Here is a 15,212-nt window from a genome sequence, read left to right as displayed (position 1 = left end):
TTCTTAACTTTCTAAATTCTATACAGCAAATATATTAGATTCTAATGAAAAGAAACAAGCAGGTGGACTCTTGATTAGTCAGGCACCCTTGTACAATCCTGCCAACCAGACTATGGGCATAATCTGGTTATTTGCCATGTGACAATGCTTCCTCCATCTGTGAATACACTGGCCAAGTAAACTATCAATAGCAGGGCCTGGTAATGCAAAGTTTTGGCTTTTCATTCACAGAAAATAATTTTTATGACTTAGAGAAGGATATGTTCTTTGGTTCTTATCTTTTTGCCTACCCTGAGAATTTCTGCCAGTTTGTTACATAGGTAACTGCCTCTGAGCAACCCACCAGCTTTTTTGGGGTTTTTTTTCTTCAGGTTTCTTTGTGGTTTTGTTTGTTTGTTTGTTTCAGACGGACTCTCGCTCTGTCGCCCAGGCTGGAGTGCAGTGGCGCGATTTGGGTTCACTACAACCTCTGCCTTCCAGGTTCAAGCAATTCTTCTGCCTCAGCTTCCCAAGTAGCTAGGATTACAGGCATGCACTACCAGGCCCAGCTAATTTTTTTTTTTTTTGTATTTTTAGTAGAGACAAAGTTTCACCATGTTGGCCAGGCTGGGCTCAAAATTCCTCACCTCAAGTGATCCACCTGCCTCAGCCTCCCAAAGTGCTGGGATTACATGTGTGTGCCGCCACGATGCCTGGCTGATTTTTGTATTTTTAGTAGAGACAGCGTTTCATCATGTTGGCCAGGCTGGTCTCAAACTCCTCATCTCAAGTGATCTGCCTGCCTTGGCCTCCCAAAGTGCTGGGATTACAGGTGTGAGCCACCGTGCCTGGTGATCATCAGGTTTCAAAAAAGAGAGAGGGCCAGACATGGTGGCTCATGCCTGTATTCCCAGCACTTTGGGAGGTCAAGGCAGGCGGACTGCTTGAGCCCAGGTGTTCGAGGCCAGGCTGAGCAACATGGTGAGACTCCGTCTTTACAAAAAATAAAAATAAAAATTAGGCCAGCCGTGGTGGCTCACGCCTGTAATCCCAGCACTTGGGGAGGCTGAGACAGGCGGATCATCTGAGGTCGGGAGTTCGAGACCAGCCTGACCAACATGAAGAAATACCGTCTCTACTAAAAACACAAAATTAGCCGGGCGTGCTGGCACATGCCTGTAATGCCAGCTACTCAGGAAGGCTGAGGCAAGAGAATCGCTTGAACCCGGGAGGCCGAGGTTGCGGTGAGCCGAGATTGCGCCACTGCACTCCAGCCTGGGCAGTAACAGCAAAATTCCATCTAAAATGAATAAATAAATAAAAATAAAAATTAGTTGGACATGGTTGCACATGCCTATAGTCTGCACACGCCTGTAGTACCAGCTACTTGGGAAGCTGAGGTGGAAGGACTGCCTGAGCCTGGGAAGTAGAGTCTGCAGTGAGCTATGATTGTGCCAATGCACTCCACTCTGGGAGACAGAATGAAAAACTATCTCCAAAAAAAAAAAAAAAAAAAAGAAAAGAAAAGAAAAGAAAAAGAGAGAGAGGGATACAGGTCAAGTCACAGAGATAAAAGCAGTGATCAGGTCATGTTCATGGTGGCTGGCCAGAAACAAATGCCTTTTGGTCCATTGCTTGAGTGGCAGTAAACCAGCAGTAGCAGAGAAGGGCTGAGAAACACAGGTGGATACCTGATTGCTACTTATTGGGTTTCTTTTTTTGTGATGGAGTCTTGCTCTGTCACCCAGACTGGAGTGCAGTGGTGCGATCTTGGCTCTCTGCAACCTCCATCTCCTGAGTTCAAATGATTCTCCTGCCTTAGCCTCTTGAGTAGCGAGACTACAGGGGCGCACCACCATGCCCGGCTAATTTTTGTATTTTTAGTAGAGACGGGGTTTCGCCATGTTGGCCAGGCTGTTCTCGAACTCCTGACTTCAGGTGATCCACCTGCCTCAGCCTCACAAAGTGCTGGGATTACAGGCGTGAGCCAACGTGCCCGGCCAACTTATTGTTAACTTGAATTGAAAATAAAAGGACTTGCTAAGTGAGAAACCAGTGTGCCAAAAAAAAAAAAAAGAAGAAGAAGAAAAAAAAAGGATTTCTTGTGGAAAAATTTTTCTGAGTGATATCTCTTTGGAGTTATGAACTGTTCATCCACTGCCTTGTAAAAATTAACAATGACTTTGGGACCTGGTAAAAAGAAAGAAGTCTCCACGAACTTTGGGCAAAAACTTCCCTAAAATGATTTTTACAAAAAGAGCAGCTCAGAATCAAGTATACTAAAAAGTATAATTATTATTATTATTATTATTATTATTATTTTGAGACGGAGTCTCACTCTCACCAGGCTGGAGTGCAGTGGCACGATCTCGGCTCACTGCAACCTCCACCTCCTGGGTTCAAACAATTCTCGTGTCTCAGCCTCCCGAGTAGCTGGGATTACAGGCACATGCCACCATACCCAGCTAATTTTTGTATTTTTAGTAGAGACAGGGTTTCACCATGTTGGCCAGGATGGTCTCGATCTCCTGATCTCGTAATCCTCCCGCCTCATTCTCCCAAAGTGCTAGGATTACAGGTATGAGCCACCACACCCGGCCATCATTATATTTTGTAGACACGAGCAAAAATTGTTCATAATAACTATGTCTTGCTGGGCAGGATAATAAAAATCATTATCTTACTTTACAGATAAAGAAACTAATCAGCTTGGGAAACATAGGGAGACCCAGTCACTCCAAAAAAAAAAACCAAAAAAACGAAGGCATGGTGGCTCGAGCTACTCAGGAGGATGAGGTGGGAGGATCAGTTGAGCCTGGCCACTCCAGCCTGGGCTGACAGAGCCAGATCCTGTCTCAAAAAAACAAAACAAACAAAAAACAAAAACAAAAAAAGAAAGAAAGAAAGAGAAAGAAACTAAGACGTAAGGAAGGTAAATGATTTACTAAGGCCATAGAGCTGATTAGTGGCATAGAACTGGAACTTACTGTACTCTGATACTTTGTGCAGATAACTTATTCTGACACAGTGATTAGAATGTAGTTCATGGCCGGGCGCGGTGGCTCAAGCCTGTAATCCCAGCACTTTGGGAGGCCGAGACGGGCGGATCACGAGGTCAGGAGATCGAGACCATCCTGGCTAACACAATGAAACCCCGTCTCTACTAAAAATACAAAAAAATTAGCCAGGCGAGGTGGCGGGCGCCTGTAGTCCCAGCTACTCGGGAGGCTGAGGCAGGAGAATGGCGTAAACCCGGGAGGCGGAGCTTGCAGTGAGCCGAGATAGCGCCACTGCACTCCAGCCTGGGCGACAGAGCGAGACTCCGTCTCAAAAAAAAAAAAAAAAAAAAATAGAATGTAGTTCATACAATCAGATGGTTCCATGGATGACTTCATAAGCAGGTAATACCTATCCCTAGACATTTCTCAGAATGAAGTATTCTTTTCTTTTCTTTAAGAGATGGGGTCTCGACTGGGCTTGGTGTCTCGTCTTTAAGAGATGGGGTCTCGACTGGGCTGGGCGTGGTGGCTCACGCCTGTAATCCCAGCACTTTGGGAGGCTGAGGTGGGTGGATCACTTGGTCAGGAGTTCAAGACCAGCCTGGCCAACATGGTGAAACCCGGTCTACTAAAAATACAAAAATTAGCTGGGCATGGTGGCATATGCCTGTAATCCAACTACCTAGGAGGCTAAGGCAGGAGAATCGCTTGAACCTGGGAGGCGGAGGTTGCAGTGAGCCCAGATCGTGCCACTGTACTCCAGCAGCCTAGCTGACAACTCCGACTCCCTCACACACACACACGCACACACAGAAAGAGATGGGGTCTTACTATGTTGCTCAAGCTGGTCTTGAACTCCTGGCCTCAAATGATCTTCTAACCTCAGAATGAAGTATTCTATTCCATGATCATGTTGGGATCTCAAGCAAGTACTTAAACAACTTTTTTTTTTTTTTTTTTTTTTTTTTCTGGGACAGGGTCTTGCTCTATCGCCCAGACTGGTGTGCAGTGTCACAATCTCGGCTCACTGTAGCCCCTGCCTTGCAATTTCAAGCAATCCTACCACCTCAGCCTCCCAAGGAGCTGGACTCCAGGCAGGCGCCAGCACACTCAGCTAATTTTTAAATTTTTTATAGAGACAAGGTCTCACTATATTGCCCAGGCTGATCAAACAAGTTATGGATAAGAGCCCATATCTTTTCTTTCTTTAGTAAAAATATTTAGCTCTATTTGAAAGCTACAGTGCTATCTATATTCAAACATTTAGTATGTTTCTCTTCTGTCTAGGTTTTAATTTTTTTTTAATGGCACAAAGTAAAGAAAACTGTGCCACAGTTAAGTGCTACAAACCGAATTTAAATGATACAACATATTTCATGAGTGTCCGCATGTACCCGAATGCTATCTACAAACTAATTTTCATTTTCCTTCATCCCATCATTTTAGCTACAAGTACTTTCTCTACTAAACATGCTGAATTTAAACTAAAAATTTTCAATCTTGGCCGGGAATGGGGCTCAAGCCTGTATCCCCAGCACTTTGGGAGGTCGAGGTGGGCATACCACCTGAAGTCAGGGGTTCAAGACCAGCCTCGCCAACATGGCAAAACCCCGTCTCTACTAAAAATACAAAAAACTTAGCTGGGCATGGTGGCACGCGCCTGTAGTCCCAGCTACTCAGGAGGCTGAGGCACAAGAATCGCTTTAACCTGGGCGGCAGAGGTTGCAATGAGCTGAGATCGCACCACTGCACTCCAGGCTGGGTGACAGAGCGAGACTCTGTCTCAATTTAGGCGACAGAGCGAGACTCCGTCTCAAAAAAAAAAAAAAAAAAAAAAAAAAAAAATCAGGCCGGGCGCGGTGGCTCAAGCCTGTAATCCCAGCACTTTGGGAGGCCGAGACGGGCGGATCACGAGGTCAGGAGATCGAGACCATCCTGGCGAACACGGTGAAACCCCGTCTCTACTAAAAAAATACAAAAAACTAGCCGGGCGAGGCGGCGGGCTGTAGTCCCAGCTACTCGGGAGGCTGAGGCAGGAGAATGGCGTAAACCCGGGAGGCGGAGCTTGCAGTGAGCTGAGATCCGGCCACTGCACTCCAGCCCGGGCGACAGAGCCAGACTCCGTCTCAAAAAAAATAAATAAATAAATAAAATAAAATAAAATTAAATAAAATTAAATAAAATTTAAAAAAATCAATCCTATTTGGTTTAATGTAAGGTCAAAATTTAAGCATGGGCTTGTGTGATTCTATAGCTCATCTTCTCTTCTTTCACGATGTTACCTTTGATAATAACTAACATATGTAATGTGCTTTACAATTTAGAATGTTTTCACATATGGTATCTAATTTAACCTACATATCATAGGCCTCATCTGAAATAAGAGGAAACAGTGGTTCTGACTGTTACTCATCAAAGGTCATGGACCCAGTGATTATGACCAATATAGGTCTAAGGAAATTACTATAAGAATTACTGGCAGAAGGGACAGTCCAATGAGGCAGCAGAAAATGTTAGGCTTCCTTCCCTTTCAAGGCCTAAAAAATTAGCTGGAACCACAGAAAGGTTAAGTCACATGGTAATATATGCTGAGATGTCTTTTTTTTTTTCTTTATTTTTGAGATGGAGTCTCACTCTGTTACCCAGACTGGAGTACAGTGGCATGATCTCAGCTCACTGCAACCTCCACCTCCCAGGCTCAAGTGATTCTCCTGCCTCAGCCTCCTAAGTAGCTGGGATTGCAGAGGCATGACCTAGTTTTTTGTTTTTTGGGGGGTTTTTTTTGTATTTTTTTAGTAGAGATGGGGTTTCGCCCTGTTGGTCAGGCTGGTCTTGAACTCCTGACCTCAAGTGATCCACCTGCCTCGGCCTCCCAAAGTGCTGGGATTTCAGGTGTGAGCCACTGCACCCAGCCAGATGTCTGTATTTCTGTATTTAAGGTGAATAAAATGATTACAGAAATAAGAATAAAATTTCAAACCATGATATAAGTATTTATAAGTACCAGGGAATGCACAATAGTACCAGCCTTGTCCAGTTTAAGAAATCAGCTTTAATCCACTTAGTTCAACCTCTGACCATCTGAGATCAAGCTATTCCCAGTCTGTACAAGTAAACGTGACTTTTCACTATGACCCATATCCTCGAAAATACATAAAACTGTATCACAAGGTGAATCACATGTATCCATAACAAAGACTGGGTACCAAATCATACCAAAATCAAATCCCAAAATGTATCAAACAGCAGAGCTACAAAGGTATCATAATTTAAAACAATAAAAGCCCATGCCAAGTCCTGCAAAATGGACAGAAGTATGTTTTTATCATATCAAGGATAATCTATTAACCATATACAGAGCAGATAAAATAAATAACCCATAAATATGGTCTCAAATTCCTGTTTCTGTTTTTTGAGATAGGGTCTCGCTCTGTCGCCCAAGGTGGAATGGGGTGCCCTGATCTTGGCTCACTGCATCCTCCACCTCCTGGGCTCAAGTGATCCTCCCACCTCAGCCTCCAGAGTAGCTAGGATTACAGGCACACGCACAACCATGCCCAGTTAATTTTTCTATTTTTAGTAGAGATGGCGTTTTACCATGTTGCCCAGACTGGTCTTGAACTCCTGGGCTCAAGGGATCTCCCTGACTCGGCCTCCCAAAGTGCTGGAATTAAAGGCATGAGCCACCATGCCTGGCCTGGGATTGTTATATGGAACTTTTTTCCTTGACAAAATCTCAGATAATCAGGCTTAAAAACTATTAGAATGGGTTTTGAATCTTTGGAATCAACTAGCCCTTAGCCCAACCTCCCTGGGTTTTTTTGTTTGTTTGTTTGCTTGTTTGTTTGTTTTGAGACAGGGCCTCACTCTGGCACTCAGGCTAGAATGCAGTGGCGCCCTCATGGCTCATTGCCGCCTTGACCTCCCGGGCTCAAGCCATCTTCACAGGCGCATGCCATCACATCACATTTTTTATTATTGGTAGAGACGGGGTCTCACGATGTTGCCCAGGCTGGTCTCGAACTCCTGGGATCAAACAATCCTCCCACCTCAGCCTCCCAAAGTGCCGGGCTTACAGGTATGAGTCACCACGCCTGGCCCTGTTACTTTACAGATGAAGAAAGTGCAGTATAAAATAATACACTGGATAAATAAAAAATGTATTTTGAAAGACTTCAGGCCGGGCGCGGTGGCTCACGCCTGTAATCCTGGGACTTTGGGAGACCGAGGCGGGTGGATGACCTGAGGTCAGGAGTTCGAGACCAGCCTGGCCAACATGGTGAAACCCCATCTCTACTAAAAATGCAAAAATTAGCTGGACGTGGTGGCAGGCACCTGTAATCTCAGCTACTCGGGAGGCTGGGGCAGCAGAATCACTTGAACCCAGGAGGCAGAGGTTGCAGTGAGCTGAGATCGTGCCAATGCGCTCCAGCCTGGGCAACAAGAGCAAAACTCTGTCTCAAAAACAAAGGGCAGGTACAGGGGCTCATGCCTGTAATCCCAACACTTTGGGAGGCCAAGGTGGGCGGATCACAAGGTCAGGAGTTCAAGACCAGCCTGGCCAACATGGTGAAACTCTGTCTCCACTAAAAATACAAAAATTAGCCGGGTGTGGTGGCACATGTCTGTACCAAACAAAACAAAACAAAACGACTTCATAAGAAATGTTAACTATAGAATGTTGAATGGGAGAAAAAAGATTAAAACAACCTGTAGACAATATGATCATAATTATTCTATTTCATAAATTTTCTATAATAAACACCTATCTCTGGCCAGGCACTGTGGCTCACGCCTGTAATCCCAGCATATTGGGAGGCCAAGGTAGGCAGATCACATGAGGTCAGGAGTGAGACTCCGTCTCAAAAAAATAAATAAATACATAAAATAAAATAAGCCGTGCAGGGTAGCACACCTATAGTCCCAGCAACTTGGGAGGCTGAGGCAGAAGAATCGCTTGAACCTGGGAGGCAGAAGTTCAGTGAGCCAAGATCATGCCACTGTACTCCAGCCTGGGCAACAGAGCAAGACTCCGTCTCAAAAAAAAAAAAAAAAAAAGGAGAGAGATATGTGTTTTTTTTAAACACATATCGCTTTTATAACTTAAAATACTCAAAGGCCAGCGCAGTGGCTCACGCCTGTAATCCCGGCACTTTCGGAGGCAAAGGCGGGCAGATTATATGAGGTCAGGAGTTCAAGACCAGCCTGGGCAACATGGTGAAACCCAGTCTCTACTTAAAATACAAAAAAGGCTGCGTGCGGTGGCTCACGCCTATAATCCCAGCACTTTGAGAGGATGAGGCGGGTGGATCATGAGGTCAGGAGTTCGAGACCAGCCTGGCTAACATGGTGAAACCCCATCTCTACTAAAAATACAAAAATTAGCCAGTTGTGGTGGCGTGCACCTATAATCCCAGCTACTCGGGAGGCTGAGGCAGGAGAATTGCCTGAACCCGGAGGCGGAGGCTGCAGTGAACCGAGATCGTGCCACTGCACTCCAGCTCTGGGTGACAGAGCAAGACTCCGTCTCAGGGGAAAAAAAAACATTAAAAAAAAAAAAAAATTAGCCAGCTGTGGTAGCACACGCCTGTAATCCCAGTTATTTGGGAGGCTGAGTCACCAGAATCACTTGAACCCAGGAGGTGGAGGTTGCAGTCAGCTGGGATCATGCACTGAACTTCAGCCTGGGTGACACAACAAGACAATGTCTCAAAAATAAATAAATAAAATATTCAAAATACCCTTTTATGTTTTAAATTCAACACATCAAATAACCTATCAAAAATGTGAAAATGTAAAGAAAGATGGGGTCACTGACATGCACAATCCCACGGCTAATTGGAAACAAAGTCAATAATCTAGGTACTGTGGTACCCAACCCAGGACTCTCTCCAAACACTGTAGCACATGACCTCTAAGATACAGAAACAGTATTTGAGCCGGGCGCGGTGGCTCACACCTGTAATCCCAGCACTATGGGAGGCCGAAGCGGGCGGATCACGAGGTCAGGAGATTGAGACCATCCTGGCTAACACGGTGAAACCCCGTCTCTATAAAAATAAAAAAAATTAGCCGGGCGTGGTGGTGGGCACGGTGGTGGGTGCCTATAGTCCCAGCTACTCGGGAGGATGAGGCAGGAGAATGGCGTGAACCTGGGAGGCGGGGCTTGCAGTGAGCCGAGATCGTGCCACTGCACTCCAGCCTGGGGGACAGAGTGAGACTCCGTCTCAAAAAATAGAAATAGTATTTGTTAAATTCTGAAGTATTTTTTATCTTATCATTACTGTTTCTGTCTCCTCATATCTACTCACACAAGGCCCTTTAATAGTGCTAACAGGTTACATTTTATAATACTATTAACAGATTATCTCACAGAGATAAAGCTTGAGAATTGACAGCTCATGATAATCTCCCAGTAGCAAAAGAACAATGGAAAAACAAAGACACAAAAGCAAAATAAAAACAAAGCAAAAAAAAAAAGAAGAAAGGAGGCCTGGTGTGGTGGCTCACAGCTGTAATCCCACCACTTTGGAAGGCCAAGGTGGGCGGATCACGAAGTCAGGGGAACCAGACCATCCTGGCTAACACGATGAAACATGGTCTTTACTAAACACACACACACACACACACACACACACACACACACACACACACACAATTAGCCGGGTGTGGTGGTGGGTGCCTGTAGTCCCAGCTACTTGGGAGGCCGAGGCAGGAGAATGGCATGAACCCAGGAGGCAGTGCTTGCAGTGAGCCAAGATCACGCTACTACACTCCAGCCTGGGCAACAGAGCCAGACTCTGTCCGTCTCAAAAAAAAAAAAAAAAAAAAAGAAGAAGAAGAAGAAAGTGTTTTGTTTTTTTTTTTGACATATTTATTCTTGGAATCATACCACATACTACAATGCCTGGAACACATAAAGTGCTCAATGAATGTTTATTTCATAAACTGTAGGTTTTGCTCTCTGCTAATACTAGCTACCAGACTTAAACATTAGACCAAACAAAAACAGTGAAACATTATTATTTTACATTTGGTATCTCTAAGCATTTACAATATAAATATAGGATTTACTAAAGAAATTAATGTTTATAATGAAGTAAAAGGAGAACATTTATTTACTAAATTAGTAAATTTATTTAGTAAAATTTTTGTTACTAAAATATTTTAAGCACTATACAAATTAGCTGGTCCATCAATTATAATAATTTTGAGAAACTGCTCACTTCCTGAAAATGGAAAAAAAAAAAAAAGGAAGACAAAATAAAATAAAAACCAAAGAAAAAAATAGTAATTCTTACCTATTGAAATGGTCCTGGCTAACCTTTAGATATTATCACTTTGTTAGCCTAGTTGGAATCATCCAATGCACTAGAAGGCAATAAAATTACAGGTATAGTACAAGGGCCACTAGACTAGAACCTAGACTCTAGTCCAAGCTTTGCTAATAATCAGATATATTACGATGGGCGATATATTTTTTTGAGTCTTAATCTACTTCTAAAAACTAGACAGCTGGGCCGAGCACGGTGACTCACGCATGTAATCGCAGCACTTTTTCACCTGAGGTCGGGAGTTCGAGACCAACCTGACCAACATGGAGAAACCCCGTCTCTACTAAAAATACAAAATTAGCCGGGTATGGTGGTGCATGCCTGTAATCCCAGCTACTTGGGAGGCTGAGGCAGGAAAACTGCTTGAACCCGGGAGGCAGAGGTTGAGGTGAGCCAAGATCACACCATTGCACTCTAGCCTGGGCAACAAGAACGAAACTCCATCTCAAAACAAAAACAAAAACAAAAACAAAACTAGACAGCTGAACTCCTAATCACTGCAAACTGTTTTAGTCTTAACTTTTTATTTTATGTTATTTTTATTTATCTGTTTTTGAGGCAGAGTCTCACTCTGCGGCCCAGGCTGGAATTCAATGTTCCATTCTCAGCTCACAGCGACCTCTGCCTCATGGGCTCAAGTGATTCTCCTGCCTCAGCCTCCCAAGTAGCTGGGACTAGAGGGGTGCACCGCCACACCCAGCTAATTTTTGTATTTTTAGTAGAGATGGGATTTCGCCATGTTAGCCAGGCTGGTCTTGAACTCCTGACCTCAGGTGATCTGCCCACCTCAGCCTCCCAAAGTGCTGGGATTACAGGTGAAAGCCACCGTACTTGGCCCTAGTCTTCACTTTTTAAAAAAACATATATTCTTACCTACAAAGAGTCTACAATTCTGATTTGTTTGTTTGTTTTGTTTGAGACAGGGTCTCACTCTGTTGCCCAGGCTGGAGTACAGTGGCCCAATCATGGCTCACTGCAGCCTCCACCTCCCAAGGCTCAGGTGATCCTCCTGCTTCAACTCCCCAAAGTAGCTGGGACTACAGGCACAAGCCAGCACGCCTGGCTAATTTTTGTATTTTTATTAGAGAGAGGGCTGCGCCATGTTGCCCAGGCTGCAGATATTTTCATTGTATCAATTTCTTTTTTTTTTTTTTTTTTTTTTTTGAGACAAAGGTGCACTCTTGTCACTGAGGCTGGAGTACAGTGGTGCGATCTCGGCTCCCTGCCACCTCTGCCTCCTGGGTTCAAGCAGTTCTTCTGCTTCAGCCTCCTGTGTAGCTGGGACTATAGACGCACACCACCACACCCGGCTAGTTTTTTACTTTTAGTAGAGATGGGGTTTCACCATGTTGGCCAGGCTGGAACTCCTGACCTCAGGTGATCCACCCGCCTTGGCCTCCCAAAGTGCTGGGATTACAGGCATGAGCCACAGCGTCAGGTGTCAAATTTTTGTTGTTGTTGTTGCTTATTTAAAACGGGACCAAATCAGCCGGGTGTGGTGGTGGGCACCTGCAATCCCAGCTACTTGGGAGGCTGAGGCAGAAGAATCACTTGAACCCAGGAGGTGGAGGTTGCAGTTAGCCGAGATGGCGCCATTGTACTCCAGCCTGGACAACAAAAGCGAAATTCTGTCTCACACAAACACACATACAAACAAAAAAAGGGACCGGCCGGGCGAGGTAGCTCACACCTGTAATCCCAGCACTTTGGGAGGCTGAGGCCGGTGCATCGCCTGAGGTCAGGAGTTCGAGATCAGCCTGGCCAACATGGAGAAACTCCGTGTCTACTAAAAATACAAAAATTAGCCGGGCATGGTGGCGCGTGCCTGTAGTCCTAGCTGCTCGGAAGCCTGAGGCAGGAGAGTCACTTGAACCCAGGAGGCGGAGGCTGCAGTGAGCCAAGATCGTGCCACTGCACTCCAGCCTGGATGACAGAGTAAGACTCCGTCTCAAAAACAAACAAACAAACAAAAAAACACCATGCTAATCTTCTTTGAATTGTTCCAATTTTAGTATATGTGCTACCACTGAAGCAAGTACCCAAATCTGATATTCTAAATGTGTTAAAAGTTTGCTACATTATTTGATAATCAAGAAGCTTAGGACAATTTCTAAAAATATATGACAACTAGTAACATATTATTTTTACTATCTTACATTAGGAGAGAGCAATACAAGAAAATGAAACATGAGTATCCAATAGAGGCCTGCTTTGTCAGCTGAGTTGACCTGAATCATACTGGATTTTACAGTACAAACCACTGATATGTATAAATACATATATGTGCATAAATATGTGTATGTACCATTGGTATATATTTGCCTATGTTGATATATATATTTGTGTGGGAAGGTGTGAACTTTAAAACTTTTCAATTATGAAATCAATACAAATTTATAACAAATTCAAACCGTACATTAGGTCATGTGAAGTGCAAAGTAAAAAGTCTTCTACCTCTCTTCTCCATAAGTAACTACTGTTAACATTTTTATTGTGTATCCTTCAAGAAACTATCTAGGCAAATGCAAGTATACACACATACATGTGAAGGTGTGTATATAAATCTAAACTGTTGCCACTTCTTGAATGTGGGGGTGGGGGGGAAGCTCAAGTACTCCATAAGCATGTTAAATACATTGAAATACATAGAAAGTGGTACCACAGTCACTGGTACAAAGTATTATACTCTTCAGAAATGTGTGTTGAATTGAATACATTTAATTTTCATGCTTGGAGGCGATATGGAGCAACTGTGCAAAGTGATGGGCAAGAAGCCAGATAACATGGGTTCTAATTTAACTAGTTGGATAGCCTTAAGCAAGCTATGAAATCTCCCTAAGCCGTTGTTTCTGGTTTTGTAAAAGGACAGGGTTTGACTAAGATCCCTTCCAACTCTAAAATGTTATAATTCTAAGATGGCCGTCTGTAACACTGTTCATTGACTGTAATAAATATTATGGGGAAAAAAAGGAAAAGAAACACTACTGAAACCTCCAGTCTTACAAATTTCTGTGAGTCATTAAACTATCAAAGTATAGTTGTGACAGAACTAGCGACATAATTATATTTGAAAGCAAAGTAGTAGATTATTAAAATCTGATTGGTTGGGGTTTTTTTTAACAAAGCTTGGGTTGACGTTTTTCCTTTTTCGGAGGTGGAGAGTGCTACTGCTTAGTTTGAGAATAAACACTCCCCTCCCCGAAAAGAAAATAATTTAAGTGTTATGGAGTTAAAATAATGAAACAAAATCAAATTACATTTTGTTTTACAGAACATGCCGGAGAGGTGACTGGGAAAGCAGATTGGAAAGAATTACCAGCTAATTTCCTCTTCCGGAAGCTCTTTGGCCCTTATTCTTTCTGTTTCATATGCCCTCTCCAGACACACTCCACCCTGCTCCACACAAGCCACAGGTATCACAAGGGGAGGAAATCCCTTTGATCATATTTTTTAAAAAAGTTATTTGCCTCAATTTACCTTAGGTGTCACAGGGTTTAGGAAGGCAGTCCCGCGGGCCTGAAGTCACCCACCCACTCACCCACGCCTGCCGTCGGCAGTCCGAGGAACCCGGGCAAGCAGCCGGGGCCAGGCCACCTCTGCCAGGCGGGCGCGGCCTTCCCGCCCTCCCCAGCAGCGCCGGCCCGAGGGGAGTGGAGGGGAAAAGAAGAGAGGGGAGGGAGAAGAGGGTAAGGAGGGAAAGCGGAGGAGGCGAAAGCCTACACAAGCTGTACCCACCGCGCCAGGACAGCCGGCCCGAACTGCCCCGCGGCGATCAGCTCGGTCCAAGGGGAGGGTCCCGGAGGAGGCGCGGCCCGAGCCCCAATCTGGAAATGCCAACTCCGTTCTGCGGCCTGGCCCCAGCCTAGGTGAAGGAAACGGAAGTCCCTTCGTCTCCCTCACGCGCCTCCACCGGTCTGCCCATCCGCTGGAGAAACCCGGAGTCGTGAAACCCGAAGTTTGTCCACGTCAGGGCCTCAAAGAGACACCAGGCGCTGTCCGTCAGTCTCCGGGCCCGGGCTGCGCCACTGGGCCCCGGCTGTGTCCTTCCCACCCCCGGCCGGGAGGTCAGCCTCCTGCCCTGCAAAGCCCCTCCTTCTTCCCCCCCCTCCGCCATTTTCCAACTTACCACTTGAGCCGGGCGTCCCTCGATGAGCGCCACGCCGGCTCCGGGCACCGCCAAGGTCCCCCCACCTTCCCGAACCGGAAGGGGGCAGTAAGAAAAAATGAGGCCCTTGCAACCCCTAACCCCACCCCCCCGCCCCCCCTCCCAGCTGGAACCCAGAACCTGACCTAGCGGGCGCACATGCGCAGTGAGCACCTCGTACTCTCCGCCCCTAGCTCCTGCGTTTCTTCTTTTGGCCTCAAGGATGGTTTTTCCCACGGTTTTTACCTGTTGGGCCCTGGGGTTGAGGAATAGGGGAAGAAAGGCACAAGGACGGAAAAGAGGAGGAGAAGGGGCGAAAATGTTGAGTTCTTACTATAGATCAGGTACTGTGTTAGGCATATAACGTGGTCTTTGTTGTAATGTTGACAACCCTGTAAGATAAGCACTGTCTCTGGGGATTTAATAAGCCCATTTTACAAAGGAAACTGAGACCCAGAGGGGATAGCTATCCCAGTATCACGCGGCTAGTAAGGTAACTGAGGTTAGAATCGGATCTTTTTCCAAGAAGGAAAGGATGAAGGGGATGACAAGAAAAGGAGACCCTGGGGGAATGGCGGGGGTTAAGATTGGGAGGTGAAGGGAAAATTAATAGAGGAAAAAGAAAGCAGATGGACAGGAAACAAAGGAAGTCTGTGTACATAAAATGCTGAAATAAATCCTGGATTTATTTCAAATGCGTTGTAGGATTGTCAGATCAACATAGGAATTTTTGTTTCAGGAAAATGGGATCTTACA

The 15,212-nt window shown here is 45.1% G+C and overlaps 1 protein-coding gene across 7 annotated transcripts in view; it reads right to left on the bottom strand.

The window, feature by feature from the left end:
* The window catches only part of XIAP (X-linked inhibitor of apoptosis), a 51,795-nt gene extending 37,286 nt beyond the window's left edge, over window positions 1–14,509 (bottom strand). For 2 of the 7 annotated variants that reach the window (XM_015444150.4, XM_045384250.3), the window contains exons 1-2: window positions 14,439–14,509; window positions 14,048–14,174 (exon numbers count right to left, since the gene is read on the bottom strand). The gene's annotated coding sequence lies outside the window, so the exon portion shown is untranslated. Of the gene's footprint in view, window positions 1–10,279; window positions 10,350–13,789 lie in introns of all 7 variants that reach the window. The other 5 variants (XM_074029207.1, XM_015444151.4, XM_005594511.5 and 2 more) reach the window with 5 other exon arrangements.
* Between the last annotated feature and the right edge of the window lie 703 nt (window positions 14,510–15,212).

The sequence above is a fragment of the Macaca fascicularis genome, chromosome X (genome assembly GCF_037993035.2).
Source record: "Macaca fascicularis isolate 582-1 chromosome X, T2T-MFA8v1.1".
Lineage (NCBI taxonomy): Eukaryota > Metazoa > Chordata > Mammalia > Primates > Cercopithecidae > Macaca > Macaca fascicularis.
The sequence above is the reverse complement of the archived record's forward strand: the minus strand, read 5'-3'. Positions and strand labels throughout refer to the sequence as shown.